Source organism: Ambystoma mexicanum, chromosome 3q, assembly GCF_040938575.1.
Source record: "Ambystoma mexicanum isolate Mex_15411 chromosome 3q, UKY_AmexF1_1, whole genome shotgun sequence".
NCBI classification, from domain to species: Eukaryota; Metazoa; Chordata; class Amphibia; order Caudata; family Ambystomatidae; genus Ambystoma; species Ambystoma mexicanum.
In genome coordinates this window covers 688,989,302-689,001,250 of record NC_090926.1, presented here as the reverse complement: position 1 = coordinate 689,001,250, position 11,949 = coordinate 688,989,302, and positions in this window count along the sequence as shown.

Sequence of the window (11,949 nt, the reverse complement as noted above, 5' to 3'; positions counted from 1 at the left end):
CTTCCCCCTCCTTTAGATGCTTTTTTGTACCTGGGACTGTCACATTCTAGTTGAATGTGACAGGGGAGGATGGTGCCTGTGGGCTGCGTCTTCCCGGAATATATGTAAGTATGCATTTTGTGCGTGAAGCAGGTGGACTGTGTGTGGAGTTGCCTCACACGGTCCTCGGGGGTTGATCTCCCATCATTTCTTTTCTTTATTAAAAAATCAAAAAAGATCAATCGAGCACACTCTCCCTTTGCGGATGGTCGAATTCCTCACAACTTTAGCCATATTACCAGACACACGACTTGCATTGTAGGCATTGTGAAAACTGATACTTAATAGTGTGTTATTTACATTGTAGATTCCATAAGAAAGTGGAAGTTAGAAGATTGAGACATAATTCTGAAATTGATGAAATTGATTAAATGTGCTCTTGATGAAGGGAATTGATTTCCTGAAACGTGTTGAGCCCCTCCCTTGTTCCCCTTGTTTTATTTGTGATGTATGTATTTTGTTGAATTCATAATTTTGGAACATATTGTGAATATATACCCAAATCGAGTATATTACAACGGTAAAACATTGAAATCATTGACTGACGTTATTGTTAGTATACAAGGTGTGCAGGGGACATGAGTGCCCAACAATTACGGACATTGTTTTACGTATTAGCGACTTCCAGTGCCAGAGTTGGATTTTTCTCCCCTGCACCTCTGAAGCACCATGAAGAATCTTTAGTGAGGAACATACATTTGCAATACATAATCAGTTACTAAAAATATCTTCTTTACCGCCATGTTCAAGCCACGACCATGACTGATGTGTGAATTCTTCTGTGCAGTTTACCTTTATTTTATGAGACTGCAGCGCGGACAAGGGGGCGCTGTCCAATCGGGATCTACTTTAATCGCTCCTCCTTCCCCTTCTGATCTCCTCGCTGGGGGGTGAGCAGAGGAGAGCGGCATTGTAGGGGGCCGCGACTCCTCTGGCTCCACCTTAAAGACATCACTGTGGGGGTAGGGCTAGGCAACAGCATCCAAAGATACGGGAAACCCGCCTTCTTCCGTCCGCTTGTCCGTTTATTTGAAATCTGGATTCCTGCCCTACAATCGAACATTCTGGTGACATTCTCAGTGAAAAGCCACGTGGCAATAGGCAAACGTGTAAAAAATTCACATAGGCCATGAATTTTGCATTTCACAACAATTGTTTCAGCGCACGGACTCGTGCGGTTACAGTGCAATACAGAAGCAAAATATAGGGCATATTTTGCTGAACGTCCCGCAGCCACCAACCGTTACTTTCACCCATCCCGCGCGGGGAGGATACACTGCCAAGTTACACGTGGGATATGTATGCTTTTCCCCAATAAAACGATGCTTTCTATTAGTATCACCTTTGTCTGCCGTCTAGTTATTTGTTACACAATGTATTGTGACTGTGCCTGAGCACTCTAAAATGTAGAGACTCGTCAGGCGGCATGATGGAGCCCCAGGCTGGGTGTTTGGCCTCCGCCCTCTTGCACAGTAGGTTTGATGACTGTCGCAGCCTCTTGGAGATGATAATTAAATGACACACTTTAATTGTAAACTGGCAGCACTGTAGAGTTAGTCACGGGGCCAGGAAACACATTCACGAATCTGGGCAAGGTGACAGACATTTGTTGGCAGCCGTGCGAGCGAGGAAGCTCTCTGGGATGCAGGCTTCAGGAAAGTGGCTTTAAATACATCTGGGCCGTCTGCAGACACTGAAATATGATCATGGCTGTGTGCGAATCACTGCATTGGAATGTTGATAGCCGCTACCAGTGGAGCATTCCCATTGCATCATTCTTTATTTGCGCGGGCAAATCAGGCCACCCAGTTAACAGCAATTTAGTCTATCAAAAAACACAACTGAGGTCATGCTGTATCGGGGCGTAACGTAAATGAAAAGTGAAACGACATGCATAAGGCTTTTACGCCTTTCATTTCATGTCATGACTATTTTCATTCATTTGATTGGCGGACAGGAAGGGCAGATCATAAGTTACAATTGCAACACCACCCTTCATCTCTACCATACAAATGCACTAGCATTTGAGTGAGCATTTTCATGCACGTGCAAATGTTGGAGATTCCTATGGACTCCATATAAATCCATTGTAAATGCTGCCTGCCATACCAGCAACAGACAGTAGAGGTCAGTAGTCGCTTTTTACTAACTTGGTGTATAGACACCAGGGTTAGGGTGGAAAATGTATTATCTAGAAGAGACAGTGAGGGCAGCCCTAGTGCCCTGCTGCTGAATCTTTTTAATAAAAACCCTTATATTTGTATTTGTATTTTATTGTATTTTATATAGTGCCTTAACCCAAAGCGCTGAACAGAATTTAAAAACAAACGGTACAAAATAATGAACAATGGTACATGTCAAACATCAATTCTGGTAGCGAGCAATTAGGGGCAATGGAGAAGATGCGTTTTCAGAGAGACACGAAAGAGAGAGTGGGCAGTGATAGATCGAAGTGAAAAAGGAAGAGGGTTCCAATGAAGAGGGGCAAGAAGCTGAAAAGAACGGAAACGGGACAGGGTACAAGGAGGACGGGAAACGTTCAACCTAAAAAGAGATGAAGAGCGGAGAGGACGAGAGGGAGTGTAGAGGGAGTGTAGAAAGATAAGAGTACAGCGAGATTGTCAGGAGCAAGCCCGTACAGAGATTTAAAGACTAAGCAAAGACTAAGCAAAGAAAATGAAATTTAAGTTGGGAGTGAAAAGGTAGCCAGCAAGCGAGACAAGAGATGGTGAAATATGGTCACGATAGGACAGAAGACAACGTAAACGAACAGAGGAGTGATCAATTGATTTTATAGGGGCAAGGCCAGAGCAAGGGAGACTAAAAAGTGTAACAGAACAGTAGAAAAGTCAAGAAAAGTTGAGAGAAGAAATAAGAGGGTTCGTGGCATGAAAGGTCAGAGAGGAGCGAGTTTTATGAATGTTATAGAGATGAAAGCAAAAGGAACGAGGCGTGAGAGAAATGTGAACAAATGAAAGATTGGAGTCGAAGTAAAGACCAAGATTGCGTGCAGTAGGAGAAATAGAGTAGAGGGAGGAAAAGAAATAGACAATGGTGGAGGATGGGAATAATAAATCCTCCGTCTTCCCGGCATATAGAGTGAGGAAGTCAGAAGCCATCCAAGATTTAATGGCAGAGAGGCAAGCCGTAAGAGTGTGGTGTATTTCAAAGTGAAAGACGAAAAGAATAGAAAAAGTTGTGTGTCATCAGCATAAATGTGACGTGAAAGACCAAAGGAGGAGATTATAGGAGTGAGTAGTGAAGTGTATAGTGAAAATAGAAAAGGACCCAGAACTGACCCTTGAGGGACTCCGTGTTCGAAGGGGAAAGATAAGGAGGTCTTACCACCTCAGGAGACAAAGAAAGTTCTGTTGGACATATAAGAAGAAAACCAGAAGAGAACAGAACTGCGAAGACCAAAGGAAGAAAGTGATTTCAAGAGCAAAGAATGGTCCACGGTGTCGGAAGCTGCAGATAGATCGAGAAGAAAAAGAAAAGAGGAGTGTTTAGCATAATGAGCAGAAAGAAGAGAGTTAAGCAGACAGATTTGAGCGGTGTCAGTGAAGTGATGGGGACGAAAACCAGACTGGAAGGAATAATGGTTGCATATTTGAAAGCAGTGGGAAAAATAGAAGTAGAAAGACAAATGTTAAAGAAGGAAACAAGACATGGTACAAGAAGAGGATAGATTTTGGGAATAAGTGTAGATGGAATTGGGTCCGTAGGAGCTGCTGTAGGATGAGCTATGGTCAGCGGGAGTAGCACATCGCAATCTGAGACAGGAGTAACGTTAGAAATGAGAGTAGAGGGAGAAGGAGGGGGTGGGTGCGCAATGTTAGAAAAAGACAAGTTTACAATGTCCTGACGTAAAGAATGAACTTTAGAAGAGAAAAAGAGAGCAAAATCAGACACAGAAAGAGTAGAGTTAATAGAGGGATCAGAAGAAAATAGGGGAGAGGAGCCGTGTTAAAGTTTGAAAGAGACGCCTATGGTGAGCAGATTGATTGTGGAGAAGGTCAGAGAAGTAAGTGTTTTTAGCAGAGTTTATACAAGTGTCATAAAGAGTGCGATAGGAGAAATAAGCAGAATGGTTAAATGAGGATAGAGTTTTAAGCCAGCGCCTTTCCAAGCGACATAGAAGACGCTGCATAGAACAGATATTAAAGAGAGCCAAGGTTGAGCAAGTTTACGAGTAGGCAGGAAAGCAGAAAGAGGATAGAGTCGATCGAGACCTGAAGAAAGAGATGAGGAAATGGTTAACGTGGCCTCATCAGGGGAGAGAGAAGAGAAATTTGAGAGAGAGGGAAGAATAATAGGACAAGTTTCAAAAAAAGGGAAGAGTTAAAGTTGCGTAAGTCACGTCGAAAAAATGTTTTGGAAGTAAGAGGAATAGGGGAGATATAAGAAGTATGAGGAATAAGTGATACAGTGAGTAACAAATGCTCAGATAGATAGACAGGTAAGGCTAATACAGAAGAGGCAGTAAAAGTTGAAAGAAAGATTAGGTCTAGTGACAAGCCCGAAATATGAGTAGGAGGAGTGGCAAGTGAAGAAAGTAAATGAGAATCAGGAATAGAGAAAAAGGGAGGAGCAGCGTGAGTAGAGGAAAGGTGAAGGTTAACATTTCCTAGTAGGACAAGAGGAGTAGGACTGGGAACAATATGACACAGAAGATGGTCAATATCCTCGCAAAATGACCCAAGCGGGCCAGGCGGACGGTAGACAATAAGAAAAAAATAGCGCGGGGAGCAGTGAAGAACTTATAAATAAACTCAAAGGAGGTGTAGTCAGGTATGGCAACTGATGAAGGAATAGGCGAATAGGAGGAGCGATAAAGTATACCAATGCCGCCTCTGTGGCCGGTGGCTTGAGGGACGTGAGCAAAGGAAAACAGGGAAGAGGTAAGTGAAGCAGCAACAGTTGAGTTATGAGGTAGAATCCAGGTTTCGGTAATACAGAGAAATGAAAATGTATTCTTTAAAAAAGGTCCAGTACTGCAGATGATTTATTACATAAGGACCTGGCATTCCAGAGGCCTAGGTCAATGGCAGGCAGAAGTATTGGTAGTCAATGAATAAGTGATGAGGGATTGGAGCATGAATATGTATACCGGCTGTCCAATTGAATGCTATCAGAAGATACAAAATGTGATATTGATATAGTCATGTAGAAATAGACCAGTACCTTGATGGAATTCCTGATAATGGACAATGATTTACCCGGTAGTACGGAGGAGGACGTGAGGCCAAAGCACAACATAGCTACAGGGCCATGGGCCCCGGTCCCACCGCAGACTGCTGCAGACAGCAGGAAGCAGCAACTTGGCCGAACTTCGCCACGGCTTCACCAGGGGTGCGGATTTGGAGCCGGCAAGCGGGATGATAGTGAGGCTGGGGGCATGGCTAATGAGTTGCCGGGTGTAACTAGGCAACCACAATCACAACCCAGCTGATATTCACAGGCCTCAGGGCCACTGGGGCACCACGAATCCTGATGGAGATGATCCGTATCAATCACTGGAAAAGTCACATGCAGTCCAGCTAAGCAAGATGGTAAGGCACACGCAACATATGTACCATCTGTCGGATTTGGAATATTCTTTGAGCCGTCTATGACACAAGGCACTGAGAGGGTGAGCCACAGCTCATTGAGGTGCCAGGGATCAGAGCACTAAAAGGCAGATGAAGCATGATTGCCAGAAAACACAGAAGATGAATACACTGAGATCCTGATTAGCTTGATTCAAATTCACAGTTAGGGAAAAATACTATTTTGCCAAACTTCTTAGAGAGGTGCATTAAAATTGAAGGCACGCCTCTGTACGATCATGCCGGGTAGGGAAGAAAGGCCAAGAGATTTCTTGCAATGATAACAAGTTTTAACCGTACAAAAAGAAAAGGTGCAAGCAAAGAAGTCTACTGCTCGAGAACAGTCTGGCTCCAAGTGATACAAACATAAGCTTACAAGGCGTCACCGCATCATCACCATACAGTAATAATCCATGTGGCTGGTATTGAAACCCTATTCATGGCCTGCTCCATGGGGATGCCAGGCTGCAATTGGTTCCAGTCTTGCCCGTCTGTCTTCTCTCGCGTGGGGTCATCTGGGCTCATCTCTCCAGGGACTGAAGGTCAGGTGCTTCACATGTTGCTATTACAGAGTGAACCGAGGATAGAACAGGTGCAACTGTGCTGATCTTGGAAGGAAGACCATGCAGAGTAACAGAAGTTTGAGCCAGCGTAGCACTGCGCATACACTATTGACATTAAACTGCATAACGGCAGGTTGTATTGTCATTAAACCATTTTATTTTGTTATTAAACCATTTTATTTTGTAACATAAGTACTGCAACAAAGACAGTTGATTGATAAGCCACCAATACTATTTGTAACACAAGTACCGCTACAGTGACAGGCGATTGACAAGCCACCCAGAAACATGTAAACAATGATTATAATATCACGTTAGGACACCCGCGAGGACATCCTGCACTTGAATACTTTAGCAGCCATTTTGAAACACACAGACTCTCACGGATATGCTGCATATCGTGGTGTGCTTCATGAATAAAAGTAAGACAATACTGATGCTATGAACCATAAATTAGATCTCAAGCTGTTAACGGAATACTAATATCAGACTTTCAAATTATTATAGATCATATCAAAATGGATAAGATCACTACGTGTCAGTCCACCGTTCCATTCAATATCCTTCTAACGGCCATACTTGAGAATACTGATAGGATGAGGTAAGCCTTGCAGTTTCTATATGGCTAAGTGACATTTTTGTCAGAAACACATGCATATACTACTAGATTGATCCGACTATTTTGGACGTAGGTCAAGCATCTTTCATTGAACAAATCAGCGCCACCCTGAATATAGAAACATTGCGATCTATATAAATCATTGTTTACAAGCTGATGATCTTTGACAGGTAGGCTCCTCCTCCTAAATATGGTATCCAATAGAGTAACACTAACTAGATAAATGTACACATAATTTCTACATAATGTATTTTGCAGATTTCTGCATGATATGATATGATATGGCATTTATAATGCGCCTGTACACAAGTATTTCTAGGCGCATGACAAAGAACAGATTGCCAATTATCTCCAGAAGAGGGATCAGTACATTAGAAGATCACAACATTATGGAACAATTACTCAGGTGGCTTTTGTGACGAATCAACTTCTGGGGCACCAGTGGTCCAGTGATGAATATCGGTTACTAAACCATCAATCAACCCCACACCTCTAGTATACCAGAAGGGATCTGAACAGATTGGGATGCAAGTGAATTATAAACCTCCTTGTCCAATTTTGGTAACATGGACGGAACGGCAGGTTTATCTCTGCAAGGTCGTGGATCGTTGGTTAGTTTCAACACAGTGAAAATACAATTATTACCCAGTGATAAAAAGGGACTGCCAAGTCAAGGTTTTATAAAAAATATCTACTTTATTCTTACTACAACAGACAGTTCTAACACACTACAAAATACAACCCATCCTGTAAAGGAACACAGAGGACAAACAGTTTCAAGAAGGAAAGGGATGCACTCTGGATACTAACAGGAGGTTAGTTGGTAAAGTAATCAGTCTTACAGTTCAAGGTGGTTTGGTTCCAGAACCAAAGGGCCAAAGGGTCGTAACTGTCTCTAGGAGCCGTTGGAGAAGGACCAGGCAGGCAGAACAACAATATACGTGGTGCAGAAGAAGTTCTTGTTGCTCGACAGCTTTGAGGCAGTTCCAGGGCACTTCTCAGCCCCTGAGTAAGAGTTAGTGGCGGGAGACATCTGTGGGTAGCAGGCAGCAGGCAATTCGGCAAGTGAGGCTGGACGGACTTCTGCAGGCTGTCCGGTGGGTGGCTCAGGGCCAGAATCATTGTCTCTGTGCTGGGTGGCAGATCTGGAGCACTGGTCAAGGCGTCTCAGACAGCTCTGGTTACTGCAGAGTGATAACAGTCAGCAGTACTGCCACATGCAGTTCGCAGGCTCGACTGTCTCGAAAATGCCCTTAAAAGATGGACGCTGGATGATGCTTGTGTGGCACTCCTCCTAGCTTCTTCGCAGGGCTTGTGTCTTGTCAAGGTGGACGGCCCAAAGCTTGGGAGAGTGTTTGCAGGCAACAACCTTGTCCTTTGTCCAGAGACTCTCTGGCAATTCTTACCTTGGAAGCTTGCTGGCAGAACCTAGCAGGACATGCTGTGTGCTGGCTGGGTACCGGTTCTGGAGCTGCTGGACGGGTCCTCTGAGTCCAGTATCTCCCTCTGTTCTCTGGGAGATATTTAGGGGAGGGATCTTGCTTCCCTCTTGGAACTCCTGGCCTTCCTTCACTGGCGAAAGATGTAAGATAGACTGTATCTTCAGCTCAAGTCCAAATGAGTCCTTCTTCTTACTCCTTTCAAAGTCTTCAGATGATCTGCCAAGTGAGGGGTTCAGCCCTCTTTTAAAGCCAAATGGGCCCCAGTGATTGGTGCGGGCTGAGCCCACCATAATTAACCAATCCTGTGTCCCCACCAACAATCTTCTGTTATGCATGAGGTCAGGACCAGAGTACTCTGCCACAGGATAGACAAGGGGGTGACAGCATATACCTAAGTCCCACCCATCTCACTGTCGGTTGTAGATCAAAGTGTCTCTCTGGTTTACTGAGCCCTCTGTGAGGCTTGATTAAAGCACAGGGTTCCCTTGAAGTCTATGCTTGGAGCAGATTTCCTGTCTCCCCCAAACCACATACTTCTGCCCTCTGAAAGGGGTCAGCTCTACAGGGGTTTGCCTACGGTAAATAGTGGACTCAAACACATATTTCACTGCCTTTCATACAAAGGGGTGGGAACTAGCTTCTAGTTGACACATTGCATACCAAAGGGGTGTTAGCCCCGCCTTTCCTGTTGTCTACCCTGCAACCAGGCCCCTTCAGGCTTGCTTCAGTTATCTTTCATTAGTATGCACTGCCACCATCCGGAGGACAAAGGAAAGCAGATCCATGGGGCCTTTGATATTTAAATTAGGCTGCCCATGCTGGACGAACATGTGCCTTCCTGCTCCTTTAGATTCTTTGATGTACCTGGGCTGTCACATTCCAGCTGAATATGACAGGGGAAGACGAGTACATGTGACTATGCATTTTGTGCGGGATGCAGAGGGACTGTGTGTGGAATTGCCTCACACAGTCTTCGGAGGTTGGTCTCCCATCATTCCTTTTCATTATTAAAAAATCAAAAAGGCCCAGTCGAGCACACTCTCCCCTTGCTGATGCTCTAATTCCTCACAACTTTACCCATATTAACAGACACACGACTTGTATGTGTATGTGAAAACTGATACTTAATAGTGTTTTATTTCCATTGTAGATTCCATCAGAAAGTGGAAGATAGAAGATTGATACATAACTTCTGAAATTGATGAAATGTGAAGGGAATTGATTTCCTGAAACGTGTTGAACCCCTCCTTTATTTCCCCCTTGTTTTATTTGTGATATATATATATATATACATATATGTATATATATATATATTTTTTAATTCTTTCCCTGCGACTGAACGGAGTGATGTTGAGCCGCACTCCTGGAGTGGAATTCCAAAGGCATGTTCCCAGCTCACAACCACAAACTGCACCGTAATCCAAGAGAAGTAAAAGGTTTTAGCTTTATTTGTCAAAAATTAGGTTTAAAAAAGATTTCATTTGGAAAACCTCCAGCCCTCACCCAGCCTGACAAAGGCGCTCCACAGATGACGCGTTTCGCTAAAACCTGTAGCTTGGTCACATGATCTAGATAACATTCTAGACACTCCTTTACTCCTTTCCCCTCCAAACCACGTGATGGGCATGAATACAAACAAGGGACTAATTCAAGACCTCACAGTAATACCCAAGACTTTTTTGCAGCCATTGTCAACGTCCATATGGTTTAGTAAGCAATATCTATCCCACACAATGTGTTGTTTGTCTGTATAAATCTGGATTATCAAATGTCAAGTACAACCGCATACATAATGCCAATAACAAATGTATAGTACAGATTAGCATTTTACATAAGTAAATCGCCTTCTTTTGTATTCGAAGACGATACAGAGTGCAATCTTATACATTATGCTGATGACACGGAAAGATATTATTGCCTAGTGCCTGGGGAAAATATGGTTATCTCTACTATTCCATTAATACGACATATTGAGTACAGCAAAGTCTGTGGTCACCGAGGACAGGAGAAGATATGATAGCCTGGAGATGTGGTTACTTATACCTTTAAGCCATCCATGACACATATAAATTCAACAAAGTGTTATACGTCACTAAATGCTAAACTACAGGGACCACTCGATCAAGTGGCATAACCCGTGCGCCAGCTCACCTATTGAACAAGACAAATTCCACATTCTTCATGTAGGTTAAAACTTATGTGCTTAGTGCATCACATCCTGATTACATAATATTCATATGAGTATACTAAAATATTATAGTTGCCATATCTCTTCACACACTGTTCTGCATGTCTGATATCAAATGCATAGTGCATTTCCTCTAGCGACTGCCAATCTCAGAACTAAGGTGCCTGCGTTTATTTACCTACTGTGGTTAGGTTTATTTAACCGCTGTGGGGCCCAATTGTCAGAGTCAAACTCCAAATCACCCTCTTCCTCTTCTAACTCCAACCCTCCGACCACCTCCTCACCTGTGGCGATGGTTTCCCTGGGCGGTTCCAATCTCTTCTTCCACCAAGCAGTTTTTCTTTGATGGAGGATAGGGCCTACCCCGGGAGGAAGCCACCCTGACCTGATACAACAAGGTCTAGAAGCGGCTTCTCTGCCGGAGCAAGCTATAAGGGGGAAAAAGCCTGATGGCATAAAAAACCCCCGGCGAAGCTGTGTTGAGTAGATTCCAGATGATATGGAAGGCAGAAAGTATAGAGAACCTCCAGTGCGGAAAGTCCGTAGAGCTAGAGAGTGGCGGGAAAGAATTAGGCAAGGAGGAAAGGGGCGTGTAACGAACAGAACGGGGAACAAAGGGAAGGCACGGGAAAATGCACCGGCCGGGAAAGCCGGCAGAACTGACAGAAAGACGGGAACGGAAAACAGAGAAAACTAGCGTCTCACCCGGAGCCTGACGCGAGAGGGTTGCAACGCGCAGGCTTCCGGGTGTGACGGGAAGAAATAGGCGTGCCGAAGCAAGCGCTGCGGAAACAACTAGACCGCTGAACACAGTGCGTGGTGGTACGTGAAGGGTTGACTAATGGCGGCCCAGTCTCCACCGCGACCATATCCCCCAACATTGGCGGCGCATGACAGTATGCCCCCTTCTATACCTGGACCACCCAGGCTTGCCAGGGTGGAAACGATGGAACCTCTGGGTAAGGAGGGGGGCATGAACAAAAGACCCCGGTTCCCAGGAATCCTCCGAACGGGGATATCCCTTCCAAGCCACCAGATATTCCAGTCTTCCCCTTTTAAATCTGGAATCCCTAATGTGGGAAACCTCATATTCTTTGGGAACAGGATCGGGATCCGAAGGGAGATGTAGGTTTCTCTTTCTGGGGGTATTGGGATCAGCCGAGCGTAGGAGAGAAGAATGGAAGACTGGATGAATGCGTCGCATATCTTTGGGAAGACTGAGCCTGAAGGCTACAGGGTTTACCCTCTGTGAGACCTTAAACGGCCCCACGAAACGGGGGGACAATTTTTTAGGATGCAACCAACGAGGCAGGTATTTAGTGGATAGCCATACGCGATCCCCTTCCTTCCATAGGGGACACGGCTGGCGATGTCGGTCGGCTTGTAACTTATACCTTTCCCTTGCTGAGGACAAACTGGTCAGGGCGCTCTTATGGGCAGTGGAGATGTCGGCTAATGTGGACTCAATAGAGGGTATGTTGGTCGGGGAACTGAGTAAGGGGAGAATTCC